We start from the raw sequence: 27078 nt of genomic DNA, 5'->3' as shown, positions 1-27078 counted from the left end.
CAAAAAATACCCCATAATGACAACGTGGAAGAAGTTTAAAATCATTGCAAATGTATTAAAAATAAAAAACAAAAAAAGCACATGTACATAAGTATTCACAGCCTTTGCTCAATACTTTGTTGAAGCACCTTTGGCACCAATTACCTCAAGTCTTTTGGAGTATGATGCTACAAGCTTAGCACACCTATTTTTGGGCAGTTTCTCCCATTCTTCTTTGCAGGACCTCTCAAGCTCCATCAGGTTGGATGGGGAGCGTTGGTGCACAGCCATTTTCAGATCTCTCCCGAGATGTTCAATCGGGTTCAAGTCTGGGCTCTGGCTGGGCCACTCAAGGACATTCACAGAGTTGTCCTATAGCCACTCCTTTGTTATCTTGGCTGTGTGTTTAGGGTCGTTGTCCTGTTGGAAGATGAACCTTCGCCCCAGTCTGAGGTCCAGAGCTCTCTGGAGCAGGTTTTCATAAAGGATGTCTCTGTACATTGCTGCATTCATCTTTCCCTCGATCCTGACTAGTCTCCCAGTTCCTGCTGCTGAAAAACATCCCCACAGCATGATGCTGCCACCACCATGCTTCATTGTAGGGATGGCATTGGCCAGGTGATGAGCGGTGCCTGGTTTCCTCCAGACATGATGCTTGCCATTCAGGCCAAAGAGTTCAATCTTTTTTTCTCATGGTCTGAGAGCCCTTCAGGTGCCTTTTGGCAAACTCCAGGCAGGCTGTCATGTGCCTTTTATTGAGGAGTGGCTTCCATCTGGCCACTCTACCATACAGGCCTGATTGGTGGAGTGCTGCAGAGATGGTTGTTCTTCTGGAAGGTTATCCTCTCTCCACAGAGACACGCTGGAGCTCTGTCAGAGTGACCATCAGGTTCTTGGTCACCTCCCTGACTAAGGCCCTTCTCCCCCGATCGCTCAGTTTGGCCGGGGGCCAGCTCTAGGAAGAGTCCTGGTGGTTCCAAACTTCTTCCATTTACGGATGATGGAGGCCACTGTGCTCATTGGGACCGTCAATGCTGCAGAACATTTTCTGTACCCTTCCCCAGATCTGTGCCTTGATACAATCCTGTCTCGGAGGTCTACAGACAATTCCTTGGACTTCATGGCTTGGTTTGTGCTCTGACATGCACTGTTAACTGTGGGACCTTATATAGACAGGTGTGTGCCTTTCCAAATCATATCCAATCAACTGAATTTACCACAGGTGGACTCCAATCAAGTCATAGAAACATCTCAAGGATGATCAGTGGAAACAGGATGCACCTGAGCTAAATTTTGAGTGTCATGGCAAAGGCTGTGAATACTTATGTACATGTGCTTTTTTATTTTTTTATTTTTAATAAATTTGCAAGGATTTCAAACAAACTTCTTTCACATTGTCATTATGGGGTATTGTTTGTAGAATTTTGAGGCAAATAATGAATTTAATCCATTTTGGAATAAGGCTGTAACATAACAAAATGTGGAAAAAGTGAAGAGCTGTGAATACTTTCTGGATGCACTGTATAAAGATTATGAACTTCTAATAGAGGTATGCTGTTTTCCTGAGGACACAACTGACACGGGAGGGAGTTTCTGGTTTAAAGACTGAAATTCTGTGCCTTCCTACCCCAGATTCTATGAAATGTATTCCACTGCATGTTAATATCAAGGAAACTAATAAGAAGTTCATTTTGTAGATGCTCACGTTTTTTCTTTTTCTTTGTAGCTGTAGCCTTGTCATGTATTTGTTATAGGTTGTCTCCTCAGTGGGCAAATTAGGATTTATACATTTATTCATGTGCTGGGCCTCTGAAAGCAATGACGATCACAAGATTCAGAGGACCTGAAGCCTTTTAGAAAAATAAAAAATCCAATGTATTTATTTTTTTTCAAAAGGAGAAAGAGCAGGAGATGCAATCATTTCAATTGCTTACAGAATTATTTTTGGAAATTGTGAATATTTGTGAAAATGTAAATGTAAAACAAATGTAATTAATTGTGTTGATGAGTCCAGTGTTTTATTATTTATGATTAATTTAATGAGCAAAATGAATGTTTGTTTCTTTTTAAAACGTTTATTCTTGGTGTCTTGTTATTTCATATGTCAATGCCTTTCCTGGCACTTTGTGAGTGTGAGGTGATCTAAGAGCCTAGGGGCCACACATATCTGGCTACTTCAGTGGATTCAAATCGTTGTCTTCATGAAAATGATTTATGTTTGTTTATACCCTCAATTCATCTGAAAATAGAAAACTGTTCTCTCAGCTTCGTCAGCAGACGAGCGCTGCTGCTACTAAGAATAAATCTCTGCAATTTTTAAAGCCTTGTACTTGGGGTGATAATTAACTAAATGAGCTGAAAATGATTGTTAAAGCCTTATGCATTATTCTGAGTGCAAAGTGTTGATTGAGAGCAATTTATAGCAATCTGATATATATATATATATATATATATATATATATATATATATATATATATATATATATATATATATATATATATTGTTAAATAAAGAAAGTTACCTACACCTGAGTTGAGCCTTAAAATAGTCCTTACCCTACCATGTAGAACTGTCACATCAAATTAAACACTCTATTCCTGACATTGCTGCACTGTTGAAATTAGAACTTTGAATAACTCACAAGTAGCAAGTCAAAAACATTCCTACGGCTGGCTGGAGAGAGTCAGTTATTATGGAGTTCATCTGAATGTGTAGTTAGGATGTTGGGAAAATTATGTTGGAGTTCTGTGATGCTACAAAAACAAGCACCCACTGGTAAAACAATGCCAACAGTGTGCTTATTTTGATGGCCAACTTAAAACCAGTCAGTGTAGCAATACCCTCCATTTTAAGTTCTCTAGAGCAATTTATATGTTACTTTCAAAAACCTTAGAGCTTCAGATAAGTAAATGGAGATTCAACAATCCAAGCCTGGATGTATTTTCTTCTGCACAAAAATCGGCAAACACCACTATGTATTTTATACCCTGTAAATGTGTTCGCTTTGACAATACTGTGAGAGTCGAATTGCTGACATTAAGCCAGAATATGTAATGAGTTCTCTGAGGCACTTTTGCTTTGTTTTTGTTTTGTTTCTTCCTTCCAGTTCATGTTAACTCTGACAGACACCTTATTAAATGTGGAATAGGTGTTGAATTAAATTCAGGCTGTAATGAGAGGCCTGTCGATAGAAGACAGGCTAATTGGATGTACCTCATAGAGATGCCTGACAGTCAACATATTCAGAGGTTGTAAAAATGCCAATTTTCAGAAACATGATGCATGAGAAACCCGTGCTGGGGAGGGAAGCTTGGGAAACATGTTTGAAGCCTTAATAACTTCCTACACTTTACACACTTTTATCACATTTCGATTTCAAGTTATCCATGAAGATTTCTATGTTGTGCATAATTCTGATATTTTGCAGAATCTTAAGGTTTCAATCAGACAATGTATATATATGGCTCCTGCTGTCCTCCATATATGTACATGTGTTAATGTGTCGTAAAATATTATGCAAACAAATTGCAAAGTACTCACAAATATTGTTGTATAATTACTTATAGTAAAGCTGAATTTTGTATTCTTTGTACTACGGAAACAGCTTTGAGACAAGGTTTTGAAATATTTACCGGAACTCCACCCCGGACAGCTCCAGCTGAATTTAAGCCCTTGTTTCATTTCAGTAACTATGTGCTCTGTTACAACAAAAACCATCATTTTAATTGTCTCTTTGTGTTGTCGTTGCTGTTGTTTGACTTTAGTAAGCCTTGGCGTTTGCTAACAACTGAAAGTGCCCTGATTGAACTCGAATCCAGGGGGATTTCAATTTCTGTGGCCTCAAATGACATGATGGGATGTCTGCAGTCCTTGCAAAATTCACATCAGTGCCTAAATAGGCCTCCGAGTTCCTGAGACCTAAAACTGGCAGTTGGGATATGGAAACAGGTTGGCCAAGGACAGGAGTCAGTTCATCAGACACTTCACAGCTTGTTATGCCTCTCAGGGTGATACTCTTCAGGCTTGCTAGGTAAGGTATTGTCCCTTTATTCTCTTGCTGGTTTTAATACTTTTATTGAAAATGAGTTGTTCAGTGTATTTTTTCCCCAAACTTTTGCAATGTGAAGAAAAGTCATAATAATTACATATATATTTCTACAATTTGAACTAAATAAATACAGAAAGAAAAATTAAGAAATTAATAAAGAATACTATTTCACATTTTAGGCAGATTTATGAAAATACTGACTGACTATTATATTAAATGCATAAAATTCATGTTTAACTATTTGTATTGTGCTTTTTTGTAAGATTTCTTTTCATTGAATGTATACTCACATAATTCTGTCTTCTGCAGAACTAATTTAAATAAATACATACATAAATAAAATAAAATATAAATCTGCCATCCAAAATAATTTTGTAAATGCACTTAATACAATCGGTAGCCTGAAACCAAAGGCAGAATGTATGAACTCATTTATAACACAATATCATTAGTACCTCTCGTGCCATGCAGAAAAGCAAATCAATTCTGCCTAATGAATGCGACCATGAGGTGCGTTTGTCACATTTTTAATTATCACTCATCCAAATGATAACGACACATGAATGTTAAACACACACACACACCCAGAACTTATTTTGTACACAGATGCTTCAAGAAGGTTTCTGAACCTCGAGAACATGTGTAGATGGGAGAAGACAAGACATATCCAGCATTTGTCTTGTGTGGATATACATTCAGGTCTAAATGTAGCTAAGACTTATTTTCTTTCTTTCTTTCTTTTTTCAAAATTATATGATCCGCCTCGGCTTCAGATCTCTCCAGTCTGCTAAAATGTGAATTAATTTGTACCTGGTTGTTCTTAACTAATGATATTGTCTGCTTGGAGTCTTATACCCTGTGAAAGATGTAGCTCAACAAATGCTACCTGTGATGCCACCTGGTTTTGAGTACTCTACGGTGATTCTTATCTAATTCACTGTCTGGGATTTTTGTCCTGGTCTTCAGGCGTAGGTAGTGAGGTTGATTTGCTTGAGCTTTTGAGCTTCAAGGGTTCCTATCGCTTGATGGGGCTAGACTATTTGCTTTGAAAGTAATTTTCACAAAGTGATGGAGTCAAATAGTTCTGCATTAGCAATCGTATATTAGAATGAATGACCACACACTTTAATAAAATCTCTTTATTCATGTCACATCAGGAAAATACAATGATTTATGCAGTATTTATCTTCTGGTCTCTATCAGATTGAGAACTGTGTGGAAGAGATCCTGGCTGTCCTTCGATTGTGTTGCAGGAGCCTTATTACTCATATACAAAATTGTGTGTACATTACCCAAAGCTCCCATCCCCTTGAAGTGCAGTGTTTTATGATTTTGCTCGGTTTAAATTAAGGTCTCCCAAGCAGAGCTGTGTCTAGCTCTTAACCAAAATCAATACCCTGTGTGCGCACCTTTCTTTTAGATTTTAAGTCATTCAGAATGAGTGAACAAGTTGGCCCGGCAGGTTAATGCATTTACCTTCATGGCCCTTTTCGCCCCATGAGGCCTGGGTTCAATTCTAGATGAATATAAGTGTGTGGCATTAGCAGAAAATAGCCCACAGCATGGTGGATTCCAATGAGAGTGTGAAAGTGGTATTTGAAGAGGGGAGGGAGTAATACTAATAATAATATATCTAAAAATAAATGCACATTGCATTGCTAAAAGTATGGACAGAACAGAATTAAATATGAAAGATTGTTAAAAGAGTTTTTGCCAACCCTTGACCTTAATCACCGCTGCACTCCTTTTGGCAGAAACCAGGGGAAAATACTGTTCAGAGCAGTTTCTACTGCAGCTAAAGCAGGTCCACTATGCTGTCCTCTCTTAATTTCCCATTGCAGTTCATCCCAAAGGTGATTTTAGAGATTGAAGTCAGGACTCTGAGTAGGTCATGGCATGGTCTCTCTCCTTGGACTACTTGTGTTATCCTCCCATCTTTGTATCATGGTCTGTAATTGGGGAGTAGAAGTACTTGCTCAGTCAATATCAATCAATATAGTACCCTCCACAAAAGATCAACCTCTACATATGACCTCTGTTGCATGGAGCTAAGTCTCATTACTTTATGGTTAGGTTTTGATTTACGTATTTTAAATTAACATCAGGATTTAAACAATTGAGGACCACAAAACATTGGCCAAAATGGTTTAGTAGAAGTATGCAAAAAAATATAAAGAGAAATAAATTGTTGTATAGCGCATACAAAAGAGATAGAGATTAAACAAAATACAAAGAATATGTTGAGCTGCAAAGGGATGTTAAGAAAGGGATCAGGAAAGCAAAGAGTGAAATAGAAAGAAACATAGCTCTTGGAGCTAAAACTAATGCATAGAGTTTTTTAAAGGAGGAAGTGAAACAGATAAAGGACATAAATGGAAGTATCTTGGAAAACGATCAAGATGTGGCAAATGTTCTAAATGAGTATTTCACAGAGGTTTTTACAAAAGAAAAAACAGAAAACATGCCACAGGTTAACAACCAGTCCAGTCAAACCCTGAGAGAGATCAGGATAAAGGAAGAGGAGGTACTAAAGGGACTAGCAGAATTAAAAACAAACAAATCACCTGGGCCAGATGGTATATTCCCAACAGTACTTAAAGAAATGAGGGAAATTATTTATAGGCCGCTAAGTCAAATATTCCAAATGACACTTAGAACAGGGGATGTGCCAACTGACTGGAAGACGGCAAATGTCATACCAATCCACAAGAAAGGGGACAAAACTGAGCCAGGAAATTACAAACCAATCAGTCTCACCTGCATTACTTGTACAATGTTGGAAAAAATTATTAGACAGAAAATAGAAGAGCATCTTAATGAAAACCATATTCTTGGAGATAGTCAACATGGGTTTAGATGAGGCAGATCATGTCTTACTAATCTATTAGATTTCTTTGAACATGCAACTGCATCTGTAGATCATGTGAAAGCATATGATATGATGTACTTAGATTTTCAGAAAGCTTTTGACAAGGTTCCACACCAAAGACTGATCCTCAAATTGGAAGCTGTAGGCATTCAGGTTAATGTAAGTAGATGGATTATGAACTGTGTGATGTATAGGAAACAGAGGGTGTTGATTAGAGGAGTTGCTTCTAACTGGAGTGAGTTTGTTAGTGGAGTTTCACAGGGATCAGTACTAGGGCCTTTGCTTTTTCTAATCTATATTAATGATCTGGACTCTGGGATAGTTAGCAAACTTGTCAAATTTGCAGATGATACTAAAATAGGTGGCTCAGCAGATACAATCTCGGCAGCACAGGTTATTCAATGGGACTCAGTTGTGGGCCGGCACCTGGCAGATTAAATTCAATGTGGACAAGTGCAAGGTAATACATGCAGGTAACAAAAATGTCCACTATGGGAGAAATAGAACTAGATGAAGTAACGCATGAGAAAGACCTAGTAGTCTATGTTCTTATGTTCTTAATATGCTAAGCTACGGTTTATCTTTAGCATATCAGTGCTTAAAATCATACTTTACCAAAAAAGTACATAAATTGCAACCTTTTCATAGTATTTGAAGAGTTATCTGCACAATCTCATGTGTTTGCACAATGGATAATGGATTAATTAGTTCTCAATGTAGTAGTGCTCACTGTGTTCTCTGTTGGAGTAGCCAAATGTCTGAGGTTTATTGATTACATTCCCCATCCCCCCTCCCCCTGATGTCTGGTCCCTTAAGGCACTGCGTACTTTAAAAGACATCCCAGTGTTCAGGTGCCAATTGTGTTCAATATCTAAAACCCATTAATCTTCAGTGGCCTGCAGGAAGGCAGGAGGAGAAGAAGAATGAACTATCTTTCTAATCGCAATATTTTAAATTTCTGCTTTCCCTCAGTTACATTAAATTTGTGATTAACTGAGACCTGCACATCTGTGTTTGAAATATCTGCTTTGGAACTCTGTAAATCACAACGCACGCACGCACGCACGCACACACACACACATGCACACATGCACACACACACACACACTGTCTAGGCAGTTTGTTCTAGACATCTGTGATTCTTTCTACCACTCATGTCCCCAAATCATTGCTTTCACACTCATAGCCTACAGAATTGTGTATAGTTTAATTGAATTTTCCTAACACTCTCTTATGTTCAAGACAAAATAGAATGGGTTCCTAGAGTGATTCTGTGTATGCAATTCCTTTGAGACTATGAATGTACCTTTGTTGAACTCTGACTGGTGCAACAGTATACTTTTCTAATATCTTGTAGATTTTGGTTCCCTCACTATCCTAATAGTCTAGATCCTTACATTGCCTGGAATTAACCCTAATCATAGACATATATGCCACTCCTTTTATCTGTTCAATACGGAAGAAGGAAACATTCAAAATCATTATCAACTTTAATGTGCTTGTCTACAGGGGGCAAAGTTGATAAAGTCACTGCATCCTGGATACAGCATCATAACTAAAATGAGCTTTTGTGTTGTCACTGGTACTTGTAGTGGTACTGTATAAGATGTTACCCCATGTTGTGCTGTAAGCCTGTGCTTTCACACCAATAAATTACTACAATATAACCATTGCCATTGCACACCAATCCTGCAGTTTTGTCATGTCATAGCAGACACTCATTTTGAATGTTAGTCGTGATTAATAATTTCTGCCATTCAAATATAATGTATGATTATTTTGTGAAGTGAAGTGAAGATGGCATTGCCTTCTTGCCATAGTTAACAGTCCCTTCTTCCTGGATGGAAACAATAGGTGGGGGATAAAAAAAAAGTGTTCTCTACAGCTTCGTAAACGTTTTTTTTTTTTTTTTTTTTTTCACTCTACAGATCAAATCTCTTGGTGGGAATTCTGTCAGTAACAAGTAACCAGATTCCCAAATCTGATTATACTGCAGTGTTTACATGCCCGCATATTCTAATATGATTGATGGGCAATAGGCACCAAAAAATACTTGATTCTTTATTTGTTTTTCCTCAGTCATTAGTCAAACTAGGCAGTCAATTAGGGCACCATCATGTATTGGGTGTGCCAGAACCTGTTGTGGGTGAAACAATTTGTAATCTATAAATTACAATTGTCCGAGAAAGTTGGCAACGGTTTAGCTTAACCATTAAGTATTGCCTGCAGGCTGAAGCTGACAAACTTCAGTATTGTGAGCACTCAGGGTGGAGGGGTGGGATGGTTTTATGGTGGGCTGGGCACCCAGAGAAACAGTTTGCCACAAGAGTGTCACTTAGCCTTCTGCCAGCCCTGTCCTCAGTGTATGTTTTACACCATATGAACATTACAGTACTGAAAATGAAACACTTAAACTAGTAAAACTATGTCTGCTGATAGTAAGATGGATGTCCAAGACTGATTTATGTCCAATGAAGAACTGAATAAATCACAGTAGTCTTGATTCCTGAGGACAGTGATGAAGATTGTGCAATTAACTTACCTGTAAACACTTGCTTTGGAAATGTACTGCTAACTTTGTTGTGGCTTGTGAAATTAGACTGAATATTTAAACAAAGCAAACAATTTAAGTGGATTAAAAAAAAACACTGCAAATTTACTCACAGCTATTTACATATCCCATCAAGATAAGGGCACAGTTATAAATCCATTCAATTGCTATTTCTGTTCTCCTTGTTCTCTAAGTGCTGTTGACACAATGATATAAGGGGTTTGCATTACTCACCAACACACTCCATACCACATTATAAGGTAGCTGATACCATCACTGTTCTAGTAAATGTAGTATGTAAAGCAACCACGTTCTTATAGTGACATTGGCCCTGTCTCTGCTGGTAACAGATAGTCTTGGAGTATTTACATTGCAGAGGGTGAAATTCCAATTGAAACTTTTGAAACCCTGGTGGCCGAGTCTTCTGGGAATAGTGTGTGTGTGAAGGTAATGCAACCAGCTGTCAGAGGTTGTATGTATGTATGTATGCATGTATACAACAGCCAGCAGCACCAACTAAGAATTTTCTGATCTCCTTGCTGCTGTAACAACAATACTGCCTGGAGGGGAGGCAACCATTAGACCTAGGCCTTAAGCCGTGGACCCCCAGAGACTTATTTTCTCCTACATGCCATCCATAGGAGTTTTTGTTTTTCTGTCCTCAGTGCCTAATGGTTTATTTAATGTTGGTTAACTTTTAGTTCACTTCAACTGTTAAAGGTCTATTTTTATCTATTCCATTTATTTATTTTCATTTTATTTTGCTGCATGTTTGTTCTCTGATCTGTGGCTACTCTGGGAAGGGTGCTGTACAAATAAAAATGTATTGATTGATATATGTATTTATGTGTGTAAAATGTTATAGAAACTACAGAAGATACAAATAATCATGGAAAGATGTATGCTCTATCCATCTATCTATCTATCATCTATGATGTATCTATGTGTATATGTTGTTATGTGTTTTTGTATGTGTGTGTGTATGTATATTCTCCCTTCCCACTTTAAATTAATTAAAGTACTGCAATCAAAGGTACCCATGCTCTAGTCTAGCTGTGACCCAGTATAAGTATAACTCCAATTGAGGATATACTCGTTACAAATTACAAAATATTTTTTTTCCAACACGTGTAGGGAAACATATTTAAATAAATTTGTTGATTTGCATTTTCATATTTCATTTTATATTTGGGGGTGTGTTGTTATGGGTTGTTCTGAGTGTTCAAAGAGAGAGAGTTACAGGTGAACCTCTTTCCTGTTTTAGTGCTTTTTAAACGCGCCCACACGCTGCCTTCAGACAAACTGCAGACATGCAGGAGTGAATGCACACCACGCTGGACATCTTCTGTCGTGAGCAACAATTTAAATTACCTTTTAATAACCTGTACTTGTATGCATCTGCATTTTAATTAATTCATTTATTCCTTTCATATTTTAAAGTGCTTATGGATTCGTTGGTTGCTGGAAAGCAGCCAGTACATGCAGGTTCACCTGAAGGTCATATAACGTGTAAATTATAGGGAGGAAAATATAGCCACTGCGCCTGGCATAAACGTTTTTATCAATACCAAGAATGATCTTTGTGAAGAATGCTTTATAAATCAGACTCAAAATAACGTATTAGTTAAACCAAAGCAAGCAATTAAAGAATACTATTGTTTTATATGTAATTGCTTAAGTTATCAAGTGGCAGGTAGAAATTGAAAATTGCTATGAGTTCCAAATGACAACACTTTCGTGTGTTAAATCACATATCTATGGTTTTGTATGTGTGTGTGTGTGTGTGTGTATATATATATATATATATATGTGTGTGTGTGTGTGTGTGTGTGTGTGTGTGTGTGTGTGTATTACAGTGATGCAATTAGACTACTTTTTTTGTGAAACAAGATACCTTTTTGTGGACAGAATCTATACGCAGTTTTGTCAGATCATGCAATAGGCATTTGCACATTTAACCCGTGTTTTAAGTTTTAACGCAGTTTGGTTTCGATATTTTTCAAATACTAATATAAATAATTATCCCATTAATTAAATTGATCGAAATTGTGCTTAAAACAAACAGTCTCAACAAAACTGCCTGTCACCGTCAATATAATAATTAAATTAAATTTATTTTGTTGTATTTTCCTGCAGGTGCTGAACTCCAAACCATTTATCTGCAATCCCTCTTTAAGTGCCAGTAAATCGCTGTCCGTGGTGCTGAATGATTTTGTTTAGTTAAAATAGAATAATCCAGGACCGTATTTTGCGCACAGCCATGATTTCCTGCACCTCAGTTTCACACTGCTCTCTCTCTCTCTCTCTCTCTCTCTCTCTCTCTCTCTCTCTCTCTCTCTCTCTCTCTCTCTCTCATCCCAGGGGACCGTTGAGCGCTGCAGCATCACTGCCTGCCTCACAGAGCCTCGTCTTCTTACCGCAAATGTGAATGAGCCGCACAGCAATGGGGACCACTCTGATCCGGGGCTCTCACGTTTCCCCGCGCCGTTTTTGACAGACATAGAAAACGGGAGAGCGAAATTAAAATAATATATATGCATCTATATTGGTATGTTTAGGGATTTATACAATAAATAGACACAACATCAGAAGACCGCCAAACATCCTGTGCGTTTCTTTTTCTTCAGTGTGTTTTTATATATAGATGAGCATTGCCGGTATTAACACCTCAGTGATATCGGGACACATCGCCAGTCCGAACAGGATAATAACACGTCTTGTTGTAATTTCAACTCCAGCTTCATCAATTAAGGAGGAAAAGGTATGTGATGATGTGGTTATGAATCTCGCACTTGTGAGTGGATTTGTTTTAGTGAACGCATTTAGCAGTTCATGTGTCTAGAGTACAGTCTGTGAGGTAAACGAAACGCGCTGCTATTTTGTAGTGATAACACGTTGCTTATATATGCATATATGTATTTATATTTATATATACATTTTTATAGTTTTGTATTCAAATAATTTCAGTAGCTGGTTGACGATTTTTTAGACCAATTGAAATAACTATAATGCAATTGGTTGCACAAGGATTTATTGATCTATTTATTTCTTAGTGATTCATTCATTCATTTAACAAGTACACAGCCAGACTAGAAGGTTAGGTATAGTCTAAGACAATGGCAATTCAAATAGTAGTAGAAGTACGACCTTGATTTGGAGCGATTTTATTGTCCTATAGTGGTCATGTTGTTTTCTAATGAAATTAAAATTGGATGATAGAGAAAGTAGAAATGATTTGACGTCGCATTTTCACATACCGATGACACGTCCACTTTTTACGTTTTTTCTTTGGGGTTGTGCGTGTATCATAGGGTGACTGGGCTGATGAAAGAGGGTGACGTTTTTATACCTTAAATGCTTCAGAAGTAGAAAATATAGTCTTCCTTAGTCTTGTGAAGTGTGTAAGGCATAAGTGGGGACTGCTCATTAAAACGCCAGTAGATATGCTGGGTAGTGGTAGTTCATATATATATATATATATATATGAACTATATATATTTATGTGTTTGTGTGTGTTAATACACTCACTCACACAGCACAAAAAACAGCGGGTCGTCTTAATAACTAGAGGTTTCACTCCTTGGATGTATCTAAAGGTCGTTCTTAGTGATATCTTCCGCTGTTCATTGAGTCGAGCTTGAGCAATAATTGGCAAATCAGAGGATGTGAGGTGACAAGTGAGGATTTAAAAGGCAAGGTATGGACAGGTACAGAAAGACATCTCTATCTGCTTTGCGCTCTGTTGTTTGTTCTCTCTCTTTTATTTCTTAGGACTTGGCTTCCTTGTGTCCCTCTTTTCTTTCTTTCCATCTTCCAGTACCTTCCAGCTATTTGAGTGATTGTCATTTACATTCTCCATTAAATAATGGAACAATAAATCAATGTATATGATTAATATAAATATTACATGTGTGGGTACTTGTAGCATAGTTTTCCCAAATAAGAGCAGTTATATTTATACATTTTTAACTGAATAAACATGCACGTTCATAGGTCCATCATATATGTTTGCAATACCATACTACCAGTGAATCAATAATGTATTTAAGACTGAGGATAAACATGAAAGTGGTGACAGAAAAGTCATTGACAGAGGAAGCTGATAACCCCCTTTGTCACCTGACAAGTTGTTTTCTTCCAATAATTTAAGAAAAAGCTTGAGAGGCGGCCAACAAACTTGATTTAGGTCATCCAGTTCTAACATACTTATTACCATATAGATCACAGAAGCTGGAGATGTTTGATTCAGTTGAAAACAAGTCTATAAAAGACCTAAAGTAGGTTGTGTGGTAAGTCTACCAGACACCTGTCACTTCATTAATAATCCCCTCCAAGGAAGAAAAACATAAATACTGTTTATTCTAATGGATGAGCATGGAAGACAGATGCCTCTCCTTCTTCCAAATTAGCTGCTGCTAATAATAAATTGAGTCTTTTTCACAGTCTGATACATGCACATCCCCAACAGGTTTCATAGCATAACACTGTGTAACTCAGACACTATCTTTATGTTGTTCAGTACCAGGTCTATATTGGTTTTCACCCCTTATCAAAGCCTTGGTGCTTGCTTTGGAGGAAAAGAACATTTGATCTAGTTGGAGGTCATGCGAATAAATGGTTCAAGAGCCCGAGACCCCCTGTTAAAATTTAAAGATGAAAACACAATAAACTTGCTGTTTTGTCTGGCTGGCTGCTCCTCATGGAAAGTGAAAGAGTTTATACACTCACAAAGACAGATGTTTGTGGGTAGAAAGATTGAGGTCGTTGAGGGGTGGGCTTCACACCATGGCCTATTACCAGGCAAGGTACAATAGATATTTCTCAGCACTGTGAGGTTTAGTAATTCATATAGACTCTGCAACAGACCCATAGATAGCAAGAGAAAATTGTTTGAGAGACTCCTTGGTAGAACCGCTGAAAGAGAAATCGCGAATTAAGAAAAATACTTTTTAGAGGAAAACGCTGTAACTCTGAAAAACGTCATGCATGTCAAACAGCATCCCAATTTTCTCTGCTGGTGCTATCGGAAGATGCCAAGCATGCCTGCCCTACGTTCTATCAAGGGTGCATTGCATTGTGGGTCTGTAAGTACGAGGTCACAGTATGCCGTTAAATCCCGACTGACGTCAAATTAACATTTGGTGTATCGGCTCTCTTTTGCCAGGCAGCTTTTCGAGTGGCCTCAATCATGCTGCTCAACTGTTTCGTGCCCTCAATCTAAGTCTGCCACTTCTAACAAAAATATCCTGCTGATTGAATACAGGCATGACTGGCTGATAACTCATGGCCAATCATGAGTCTTTATGAAACAGGAGTCACTCTGCACGGCCTGTTGTATACTATTCTACAGCTCACATGGTCACCATATGGAAAGTTTGCATTATCCCTTAACTGCCTTTTTGCTCCCCCTTTAATATCATCAAACTACATAACCGTCTTTCATATTACATACCTGTCATTCTTGATTATTATTTTATCTACAGTATACAGCTAGTAATTCATGAGATCAGCTCTATAGGGATAAGTCAACAGAGCTCAGAAAAGACTGGTCTTCACTTGTTTCTCTGCATACAGACACAATAATGAAATTATCCAAAGGGCTGCAGTGAAAGTGCACATACAGTATATATGCCACATTGTTTATTCATTACAAGCAGCTAGAAAGCTGTGTTTTTGAGGGCCCAGAATATTCAGCCAGCAGGATATTACTTATAGTTATATTAATGAAGTATTCTCCAATATTCAGGGCTTCAGCTCTGCACTGAAGAGCTAAACGGGAATCCTTTTCTTTATGCCAATCAGGGGCTGGTGTTGGTGTTGTGTTTGTCTCGGCACAGAACATCCTTCTGCAGTAAGAGGTTTTTATTTTGAAAAATAGTTCATTATAGAGCTGTGATCTTGGAACGATGCAGCAGGTAAAGAGATGCATTCCATGTCTGCAAACACAATCGGTGTGTTGTAGGTGTGTGTGTGTATGTTAATGTGCCCCACAAATGGATCACAAATGCCAAAGCTTCAATTTACAGAACTCCTGTATTAAACAACATTCATAACATCATTTAATGTGTGGAATTTAGTTGATGTTTATACAGTGGCTTACGGCAGGGTATGGGTATAGTCCTGATCCAACTTGTTAATTTACAACACATTGAGTCTGAGGTTTGAAGTCCTGGTATCCCCAAGATTAAAAATAAACCAATAAAGGCAGAAGGAAGTACAGAATTGCAGTTTATCCTATTCTAGCGTAGCCAATGATACAGACTAACATTATGACAAATGTGTCTGTCTGCCCTATTTGAAGCATTTTATGGGTTTTGCAGGAGCTTTGTAATCGTTTCACAATGTTCCCTTTTCAGTAATGGGTTTTATTATTTGTTTGAATACAGCTGATTTTTTTTGGTAGATTAAATAATCTCTGCTGCAAATGGCAAACCACTATGGAAGTGTATTGAACTTTTTCATTATAGTAATGCAGTGCAACTATAGAACTGTTTCACTTGAGCATCTGTTTCCCCACTACACACACACACACACACACACACACACACACACACACACACACACACACACACACAGTGTCTCTCCTACTGTCATGAACTATTTAAGCACTGGGAGTAGATGATAAGCAAGCTCCTGAATTACAGTAGCTAATACAGTTCAGTTTCCAAAATACCTCCTAGAGAAAGTATCTAATCTTATAGAGCTTTCTGCAGATAGATTGCATCAGACTGATTATACAAAACTGAAAATGTTATGGTACATTTACCAGGGAACTTTAATTGCATTTCTAAAGTTAACATGAATAAAACACAAATAACATTTAACTTTAAGGATAGTTTAAAATATAAGTAGGTTGGTAGATAAAAAAGAGAAAAATATATTATCTTCACTTTTAAAATAATAATAATAATAATAATAATAATAATAATAATAATAATAATAAAAAGAAGAAACTGCATCCAATCTGTGTAGTTTTCCTGGTTCAACCTGGATTTGCCTGCCAGAAAATAGTGATTATTTATAATACATATTTTGTAAGTTGAAATTTGTATAATTTGTATTGCTTTCCCCCTCTGGAGATTCCTTAATAACACAATAATGGAGCATGTTGATCAATTTATTTTTAATGAAACATAAATACTCAAAACTAAAAACATTTCCAGACACCAGCATCATGCTGAAAGAAACATGTGTCTGGTGAATTGTGCTGTTCGTGAAGGTTGTTTTAGTGCTCAGTTTTTAAAAGCAGCCACTATTGGTCTGTCCCCTGGACCTGTGAGTATGTGAACCTGTTTGTCTGTCTGTGACGGTCAATGGTCCCCCCAGGCCTATTGTTGGAGGCTCTTTCCTTCCCTTGCAACCACATCTTATAGAAATGCTTCCTTTCAGAGGTCTTCACAAGCATCTTAATGAACTTTTCAGCAAGTACATACTCCGAGAATATTGAAATTGTGGCTGGATAAGATTAACATTCACCTGGCCAGTTCCCAGTTTATTTTAGGATTAAGAACATCAAATTCAAAGCATGAAGAACATTCAAAGAAAGCCGACTGTATTGGAGCAGTACATTACGCCATATGTAATTTTGCTGAGAGGAACTCAGCATATAATTAAAACAAGATGCCGTGCAAAATGCAATGATCCATTTTAAAACAACATGGAAATGATGACTCCAATTATTCACGTCCAGTGTTTGGAGAATACAGCTTCCTGTTTTATCAATACTGAAGAAACTTAAACCATGCCCAGGAGGAATCAGGTTTAAGTTTCATCATAGGCTGACACAGACATGTTTGCTGTACCGAAAATAACAATTTACATAGAGAAGTCTAATGTTAATGAGCCAGGTCAGTCCATTTTATGCAATCTGGGTTACCAGATCTAACAGAGCTAGGGCGTCTTAAAAATATGATTTGTATTATTCCTTTAGTTATCTTGAACAAGAGCAAAATACAATTAAATAATTTTAATAATTTTAACAGAATCAGGCGGGGAATTTTGAAAAGCATTGAACACTAACATGAAAATTATCAGACACCACCCCCCCCACACACACACACACACACTCCCAATTTCAAGTAGTATTTCACAAGCCCAGATTGACTTTTAAGGAACATAAGGCAATGTGCCCATACAGTAGTTCAATGAGAGAGTTTTTCCACTACTGTTCAGTCTTTCAAATCAATACAACTCACCCAGAGGTTATATTGTGCTGCTAAACAATACATAGTACAGCTCACAGCCCTAAAGATTTCATAAATATATTGCTTTGCTTTCTTTCAGTTTCATACCTTCTAATGAGGTGCAGAATTTCATAGTTACATCTCCTCCTTTGAAGGCGGCACATAAATCTATATGTCTTTAAATCACATTTCTACCCTTGGATGGCGGTCATGTTGTCTTTTCTTGGCATGGAACTGGCAGGGGGCTTTCCACATCATAAAGACCTAGCAATCTTTCAAGATGAAAGCCATGATCTAATTAAAATGTCCCTCTTCAGTTAGGTGCCCTGCTTAGTCACTGATGCATCAGTATGGATCGTATGCCAAGAAATTAATAGCCATGATCCTGACGCATTTAAAAAAAACAAATAAACAAGACTGGCACAGTACCAAACTCATTGTGAAAGTTATCTGTCGTAGCTCAGTAGTCAGTGTTAATCGAGTGCTCTACTGTACATCCGCGTGTGGTAGACGATATTTTCCAGAAGGAGAATGATGACACGGCGATATATACGGGTGCTGTTAGCGGATGCAGCGGGGGGCTTGTCAGTAGAAGTGGCTCAGTTGAACATTGCAAGTTATTATGTTTTAATCATCGCCATTAATGGGAGCCGCCACAATTACTGTGCAAAATGCATTTGATTAAGGCTTCCTTATGAACAAGCGAATGAATTTAATAGGCTTGATTTTTCAAAGAGAGACAGCTGCACACAAGCCCGGTGGGACCCGATTGGAGCACGTGCCTCTGCTATTGAATTTGCAGCTCAGAGTGATGAAATGACTTCACGATTGTTAAGTTTCCCCTTCTCTAGTAAAAAAAAGAGAAAAGTCCATTAAATTCCTTATAAATGTATGAATACCCATTGTTTTAAGATATCTGCTTTCTGCATTTCTGGCTGCATTTACAGTACTAGTCAAGATGCCGTGGTTTTGCAAGAAAAGCCCCAAAATCCACTACCATAAACACAAACATACCTGTGAACATTTTCCCAATGGTGTCCTAAATAAAAGTGGTGTGATTGAGAAGACATTATTTCAGACATTAAAGCGTTAAAAGGGACTACCATATTATGAACTGATTTGCAGATTTTTGAGAGTGCCCGTCCATTTCCCTACCAGCTTGGGCTGTGTCTGTCTTCGCCCCCGCAACCGTCTGCATGGGAGCAGCAGAACTTCCCATATTGATGGAGCCCGGGTCACTTTTGCGTGATTAACAGATGTAATAAGCCAGATGTAAGTGAAAACAATGCTGATCCATTATTTATTGCTAGCAAATGGTGCATGAAATAGTCTTATAATGATTTATCCAGGATCTGCATCTGGGTTTTTGGAAAACAACAGCAAGAGGTCCACTGGGGGCGAAAGCCTGGGTGCTGTTGTGTGTTTTTCCATCCTGTGTCCCCCTTATTTGCCTCTCTATATCAGCCCCATCTCTGCGTTCGGCCAAGAGCCCAAGATGCAGGGGTCTTCAGACATCTTTGTCCTCATGAAACACAGGCCACTTTCCCTACGCACACAACAGCAGACTGGATAAACATGATTCCCGGGATACCGGTTTCGCCAGCTTTCCACTCAACAGCTCTCTCTCTCCAGTCCACAGTCATTGTGTGGAATCTCTGGAGTGACTAAGAGGCATTTAATTGCTATTATAACAAGTGCACAGCGATGATGTTTCCTAGCATTGCTTGAAATTTGATCCAGTCATCCGGAGCGGGGCCAAATTTTGCTTTCCTTTTCTCAGCACCATTCTCACTTTCTCACTCTCGTTGTGTCTCTCTCTCTTTCTCTCTCTGTCTCTCCCTTGCTGTATTTCTTTGTGTTTGACCAATTCAACCATGATCACTAAGATTAGGGATGTGTTTTCCATCTAGTATTCATACAATTGGAAGAGCTGTGCCCTTTATTGTAAAATAACATTATTATTATCATGTATTTATGTATTGAAATGTATTCAAAAGAATGAAAAATCTTCTAAGCATAAATATTTGTCTACTAAGTGTAGACACTTTACTTATTTATCTCTGGACATTGCATGAGTTAAATGTCACTTGCTATTAATTGCATGTGATCTTTTTAAACCAAGCACTTTTTAAACCAAGCCCTTGGCAATGCCTGCTGAAAGCTGGTCAACTAGCAATCAGAATGAACCAATTATGTGACTCCCTCAGTGTGCATGTCATGTTTGAGATTTTGCCTTGTGGAAACTTGTGTAACAGTTGCATGTTTACAGAGAGCATGATTGGCATGGTTATAAGACAAATTAGCTGAAATGCAATCATTTGCCAGCAGTGATGGTTAAGTATGGACCCTCCCCTCCCTGTACCAGTGGCTCCAACAATTTGCATCATATTGAGGGTAGTCTAGAAATAAAACCAAATGTCTGACAAATTAGACAGGCCTGTATTCAATTCCAACATGTCAGCAGTCACACCGGTTTTTCATTCTGCTTAATACAGGCCTCCAAAAAGATGGAATCCATACATTTTAATCACAATGAGAAGGGTGACTTTACACTTTGCAGTCGGGTAGATACTCACTCAGTGGGATTAAACTCGTTTATCAAGCAGGGTAAGCAATTGCTGTACAACTTATAAAACACATTCACTGCAGATGGCTGAACTGTCTGCCGTGAAAGCTATTTTGCAGGGCGGTGCAGGTCCCAATCTACCAGTGCTGGGGCTCAAGCAGACACGTTGTGTGTTGCTTTGTTATTGGTTTGCTTTTTAAAAATCAACGGGGGACTGGGGGACAGGGACCGTGGCTCATTTGGAGTCGACAGCCTGGAGTCATGTATATCTGGACATGCTGTAACCTGGCAATTCTGGGCGAGACTCTATTCAGCAGTGCTAGACAAACATGACATTGATGTGGAGGTGATTGACAGTGCAGGCACTGATGAACAAATGCTAACATAATTGAACTGCACCTCGAGGTCTTTGCTTCACGATTGCAGCCCTGCTGTATTCAATGTTGTTGAGACAGCCCTGGTCTGGCATGGTTACTTTTTCTGGTTAGTTTTTATCTAAGGTTTAGCTTTCCTAAGTATAAAGATCCTATGCCCTTTTATAGAGAGAGACGGTGAAACATATGGGAAAACAACTAACTTGTAAGTGATTAATATTAATACCAGGATATACAGTGAAGTGGATTAATATCTCCTTAATCCAAAGACATGAAGGAAAAAAACACACATCCCCCAGATGTTGGCATGCAGTGCACCATTTTGAAAGAAAGACTTTTTTAGTCAATCACACAGCAGGACTGGCTACCTGACTCCCTCGTTGATTTCAATCTTCTCCACCTCAGTCTCTCTATGGAGCAGCTGGGTACAGGCTCCTAAGCTGGCACAGCGCTGGAAGGTGTTGTTTGCTGATGATGAATAGAGAAGTTTTTTTGTGCGCCTTAGTGAGAATATTTGTTTGTCGAGTGACTCAGCACCTGCGATAACAAATACTGGCATACTGCGTCTGATCTTAATTAAGTTGCAAGTCTTTCCTGTCTTTTTTCTACAACAAGGGCTTAATCACATCTCCCGCTTCCCTTTAAATCAAGCCATACACATTTTTTAAACAGGAATATTCATTGAGGAAAGAGCACAAGCAAGCTGCACTGTTACATATGGTGGCTGAATATTAACGTGCAGGTGTGATTGTAGTAGCAACAGCACATTTACAGATTTGTGATGAGCACAGCTATTTGGGATTTGTAGTTTTTTCTTCTTGAGCTATGATATCACTGATTTATCTTCTCCTGTGGATGGCAATAATGGAATCGCTGTGTCCCTATCCCCCTGTAAAAAGCAGGAGCAGAACCTCAGATGACTCTAGCGAAACCTCCTACATCTTCACACTGAGATAATATAATAAACAGGCACCACGGAATCCTTCCATTAAATAAGATTGTCTGTCAACGCGGCACTCGACCACTTCAGCCAAAGCTAACTTGTCCATTCCTACCAGGACGTTCAAAACATCCCTTGCCAATTTGGAGCTGTGTAGCGTGTGATTTAAAAGCATTCTGGAATACTAATCGCTCCCTCATAGTTCCCAGTTAAAGGCTCATGAAATGAGAAGAAGCAACTCAATTTAGGCTTCAATGAGAAGAAAAGAGTGTTAGAGAAGCCATTTTAGAAGGCAGGTGAAAGAGTGGTGAAGCAGCCATCATTTTGTTTTCTTTGTGTTTTGCATTTTTATTTTATGTCTACAATGTGTTTTCACTGAACTGCTCCATAGCTCGACTTAGCTCGAGTACATACTTAGCTTGACCCAGGACCATCTTTTGCCAGGCAGCCATTAATCAATATTTGTAAAGCGCAATTGTAAACTTATTTTTCAATTATAAACACGCCAAATATCTAGAAAAAGAACAGACCATTAATCTCATTGTAGGCTACTTATCACAATGATGTAATCTGACCAATTGTAATACTGCATCAATCAGGTACTTTATGGATTCTAGTACATTACATCCAGGGCTATAATGATTGGGATTTAAATCATAAATCTGTGAATTATGGACCTATTATTATATGAAATAGCAGGAAGTCAGCATTCATAAACATTGACCATTCTGGTGTGATGTTAATCTGTCATAAGCCATGTAATTAATGTGTAATTGGAATGTAGTGACAATGTGGATACACTTACAGGTACATATTTATTTATTTATTTATTTATTTATTTATTTATTATCTGAGTACTTCGTGGTAGGAAAATCCTCAAGGCTATCCAGGTAAGGTTTTTCCACCAGGAAGCAGCAATGCCTAAACGTAGAAGTAGAAGTAGAAGTAGAAGTTTCTATAGTGAGACTGGGTTTATTCTTACTATGATATCCCATGTAATTAAATTCCCAATGTGCTATTATTACCAGGGAATAGTGTGTCACTTCAAGATCTGTACACTTCCAGGGGAATGGCATGGTTATTACATTGGTTTATTGTAATTACCATAACACACAATGTAACTACATTCCAGTTACCTTTTATTACCAGGGAACAGTGTGTCACTTCAAAATACAGTACACTTGCAAAGGAATTGCATTGAATTACAATATTTATATTGTAACTATCATGATACACATTGTAATTACATTTGAAAATGTCTATCCATACGGGGTATTACTGGTGTGTATCTTTCGTAGAGGAATATGCTTCATATCAGTGCATGTCACATTGACACAGGCAGCAGTGTGGAGTAGCGGTCAGGGCTCTGGACTCAGGTGGGGGACACTTGCTCCAGTAAAAACACTGCTGTATAAATGGGTAATTGTAAGTATAAAACAATGGGATATAGTGGATGAGAGTGTTTGCTATGAAAATTATTCGTAATAATAAAATTTAAGTTAAAGTTTAAGTTACAAGGTTTAAATGAAAATGGGTTAAACAAGTTTTCACTTAGCGGTGATATAATATGAAGTGGAATTCAAAATCATATTCAATTCATATCAATAATTAAACATAATGGCAATCACGTAATTAAATGTATTCACCGCATTAAGTTTACACAGATTGTATTTTTAAAGAAATAACATAATTCAATTTATTTATTCATTATGCATTATGATTTATGCATTACTTACATGTATACAACATCTATTTAATAATATAATTACAGTATAAGGACAGTGTAGTTTGAAGTGTATGCGGCAAATTAAATAACATTACAAAGTATTTATTATAGACAAATGAGCACATATATTTCTGAATTTGTACAAAAGACCCCTGAACTGTAATTCCCCTATAATAATATTTTTGATAAGCATGTGTACTGTACATCAGCCAAGCAAGAACTCTGTCTTGTGCCCACGTGTTTTAAAATAATAGCTACAACTTTAATTACAAGCCCAATATTTTCAAATGTTTCTGATCAGTCTGTCTCTGAGGCAGTGAGTGGGTGAGCTTTTTGTTGAAACCTTTTGACAAAGATCTGTGGTTCATTAAAGGCAATTGGAACTGAAGCTTCAAAACAAAGGCAGGAAAATGCATAATATCCTTTGTTGTGATGAGCAGGTGGCTTCAGGAAGTATATATATATATATATATATATATATATATATATATATATATATATATATATATACACTCACCTAAAGGATTATTAGGAACACCATACTAATACTGTGTTTGACCCCCTTTCGCCTTCAGAACTGCCTTAATTCTATGTGGCATTGATTCAACAAGGTGCTGAAAGCATTCTTTAGAAATGCCCATATTTTTGTAGGATAGCATCTTGCAGTTGATGGAGATTTGTGGGATGCACATCCAGGGCACGAAGCTCCCGTTCCACCACATCCCAAAGATGCCCTATTGGGTTGAGATCTGGTGACTGTGGGGGCCAGTTTAGTACAGTGAACTCATTGTCATGTTTAAGAAACCAATTTGAAATGATTCGATCTTTGTGACATGGTGCATTATCCTGCTGGAAGTAGCCATCAGAGGATGGGTACATGGTGGTCATAAAGGGATGGACATGGTCAGAAACAATGCTCAGGTAGGCCGTGGCATTTAAACGATGCCCAATTGGCACTAAGGGGCCTAAAGTGTGCCAAGAAAACATCCCCCACACCATTACACCACCACCACCAGCCTGCACAGTGGTAACAAGGCATGATGGATCCATGTTCTCATTCTGCTTACGCCAAATTCTGACTCTACCATCTGAATGTCTCAACAGAAATCGAGACTCATCAGACCAGGTAACATTTTTCCAGTCTTCAACTGTCCAATTTTGGTGAGCTTGTGCAAATTGTAGCCTCTTTTTCCTATTTGTAGTGGAGATGAGTGGTACCCGGTGGGGTCTTCTGCTGTTGTAGCCCATCCGCCTCAAGGTTGTACGTGTTGTGGCTTCACAAATGCTTTGCTGCATACCTCGGTTGTAACGAGTGGTTATTTCAGTCAAAGTTGCTCTTCTATCAGCTTGAATCAGTCGGCCCATTCTCCTCTGACCTCTAGCATCAACAAGGCATTTTCGCCCACAGGACTGCCGCATACTGGATGTTTTTCCCTTTTCACACCATTCTTTGTAAACCCTAGAAATGGTTGTGCGTGAAAATCCCAGTAACTGAGCAGATTGTGAAATACTCAGACCGGCCCGTCTGGTACCAACAACCATGCCACGCTCAAAATTGCTTAAATCACCTTTCTTTCCCATTCAGACATTCAGTTTGGAGTTCAGGATATTGTCTTGACCAGGACCACACCCCTAAATGCATTGAAGTAACTGCCATGTGATTGGTTGGTTAGATAATTGCATTAATGAGAAATTGAACAGGTGTTCCTAATAATCCTTTAGGTGAGTGTATATATATATATATATATATATATATATATATATATTTTTTTTTTTTTTATTTACTGGCCTGGAGATCTTACTGAAATCCAACCGAAGTGAACACTATGTGACAGAAGTGAACACTTTAACCACTGGCATATTGTGAAATTGTAATATTAATACATTTTAATCAAAGGAATTAAACCATTTTGGTTTGATGAAAGTTTTCTATTAATGTTCAGAAAACATTTTTTTTTTAGAAGGACTTATAGGACTTAGACTCATCATATCCCCTCTTTTGGCCACTTAAAGGGACAAGAGGTGGAACACATTTTAAATACCTAGGAATTGTGTTAAACCAGAACCGTATGTTTAAAATGTTCATTAAATATGTATGAAGGCACAGACATAGCAGCTTTTATTTCAGGAGTTTTCTTACTTTTAATATAATATCATGTTATGGTAACATTTCAGGAAAATTTAAATTAAAACTGGTAAGGCAAATAAAATCATTAATATCAAAGGGTTGCAATGTACCATCTAGCAGTTTTCATCTGTATACATTGTTGTTATTTTAATTGACCCACATGTATATTCTCTATTTCCTTCACAATAACGCTTTTGGAATTTGGAAGACATTTTGATTGAATGCTTACTCCATTGTGAGTAAAGAGACTCCCACTGTCCCTTGGTAGCTCTACTTTTCAGAGTCCCCCTCCACCACCTGCTTTTATGGTACAGTCCGATTACAACAGTCCTAACAGATGAATTGCAAAACTTGTGGCTACTGTTCCGTTTCCATTCAAGCCATGGGTCTGAAAAATAAATGCAAGTAATTTCAAACAATGCACTGTGAAGAACAATCTGTCTATTAACACTGTTGCTGCCTCACTGTGCTACTGTACTGTGCCATAGTTCAACCTTGATACCCAGAAGGACAGGGTTTGATAAGAACCAGTTTTTACCAGCAATTGTGGGCAGCAGCCCCCTAATATAAAACATTACACATAGCCTAAGTTTGCTCATGCTTTACCATAGTCAGAGAGGAACAGACTTACACAGGACAGCATTAAAATTGAACTGATAAGCGGTACACAAGTTTTCATTAAGTTATTAAAATGAGATACACATTTGAAAATCTGGTTAGTAGTGAAAGTAAAATCAACTACTGATTCTCTTAAATGGGGAATAATTTGTTTTTAAATATGATAATGACCTTCAACACACAACCAGACTAAATGTCTTTTACACATATTAGAATGAAGAACCAGAGGACTTCACTGACCAGTTAATGAATTAACTTGGGCCGAAAGTGAGGGAAAAAAAATGTACCTGCATAAATTCTCTAGGTCAGGGATTCTTAACCTTTTTGCACCAAAGCACCTCAAGTGTAACCCATGGACCCCACCCCATTTGTTTTATCTAATTTCAGAAGGCTCTAGAAAAAATAAATATTAAAGAAAAAAAGGATTTTCTTTTGGCTCACCAGGAAGCAGATCACATTCAGTGCAGCAATCAAGGTTACCGCTAATCTTTAATCATCAGCTGCGCTTCAGCAGTGATCATCAGAGGAGTGAACACGATGAAATCTCTCTGGAACACCTGGATTTGTGTCATGAGGTTGGTCTGGGGTGTCTGTGGAACTATCTCTCATTCCAAAGACCCGCCATAGTCCCATGGACCCCTGATTAATAACCCGAGCTCTAGGTTATTCAAACTACATAACAAAACATAGATGGTGATTAACTACTTAAGTAGAGCAGAATGTTTATACAGCTGTGATTCCTAACAAGGGTCTGTATATTGTATGATAGAAAGATCACTCTATAACATTGTATGTATGTGTATATGAGTGTATGTGTGTGTGAGTGTGAGTTACACACTCACACTCACACACACACGCACACGCACACAAACAAGGGCTTCGATCTCCTGCTATGATGAGAATTCATTTTCTTCTGCAGTTCCTCAGAAAAAAGGTTTGTACTGCAGGAGGCTGTGGGCGTGCAGGATTATTTTTTTTATTTTTCAACTGATTTGGAGCGGTGCATGGGTGATCTCCAGCCAGGCAAAGCCTTCTTCCTGTGGTGTGTCATTCTCAACACAGGGCCTATCTTGCAGTAGGGTGACAGTGCCTATG

The sequence above is a fragment of the Amia ocellicauda genome, chromosome 4, assembly GCF_036373705.1.
Source record: "Amia ocellicauda isolate fAmiCal2 chromosome 4, fAmiCal2.hap1, whole genome shotgun sequence".
Taxonomy (NCBI): domain Eukaryota; kingdom Metazoa; phylum Chordata; class Actinopteri; order Amiiformes; family Amiidae; genus Amia; species Amia ocellicauda.
The sequence above is the reverse complement of the archived record's forward strand: the minus strand, read 5'-3'. Positions refer to the sequence as shown.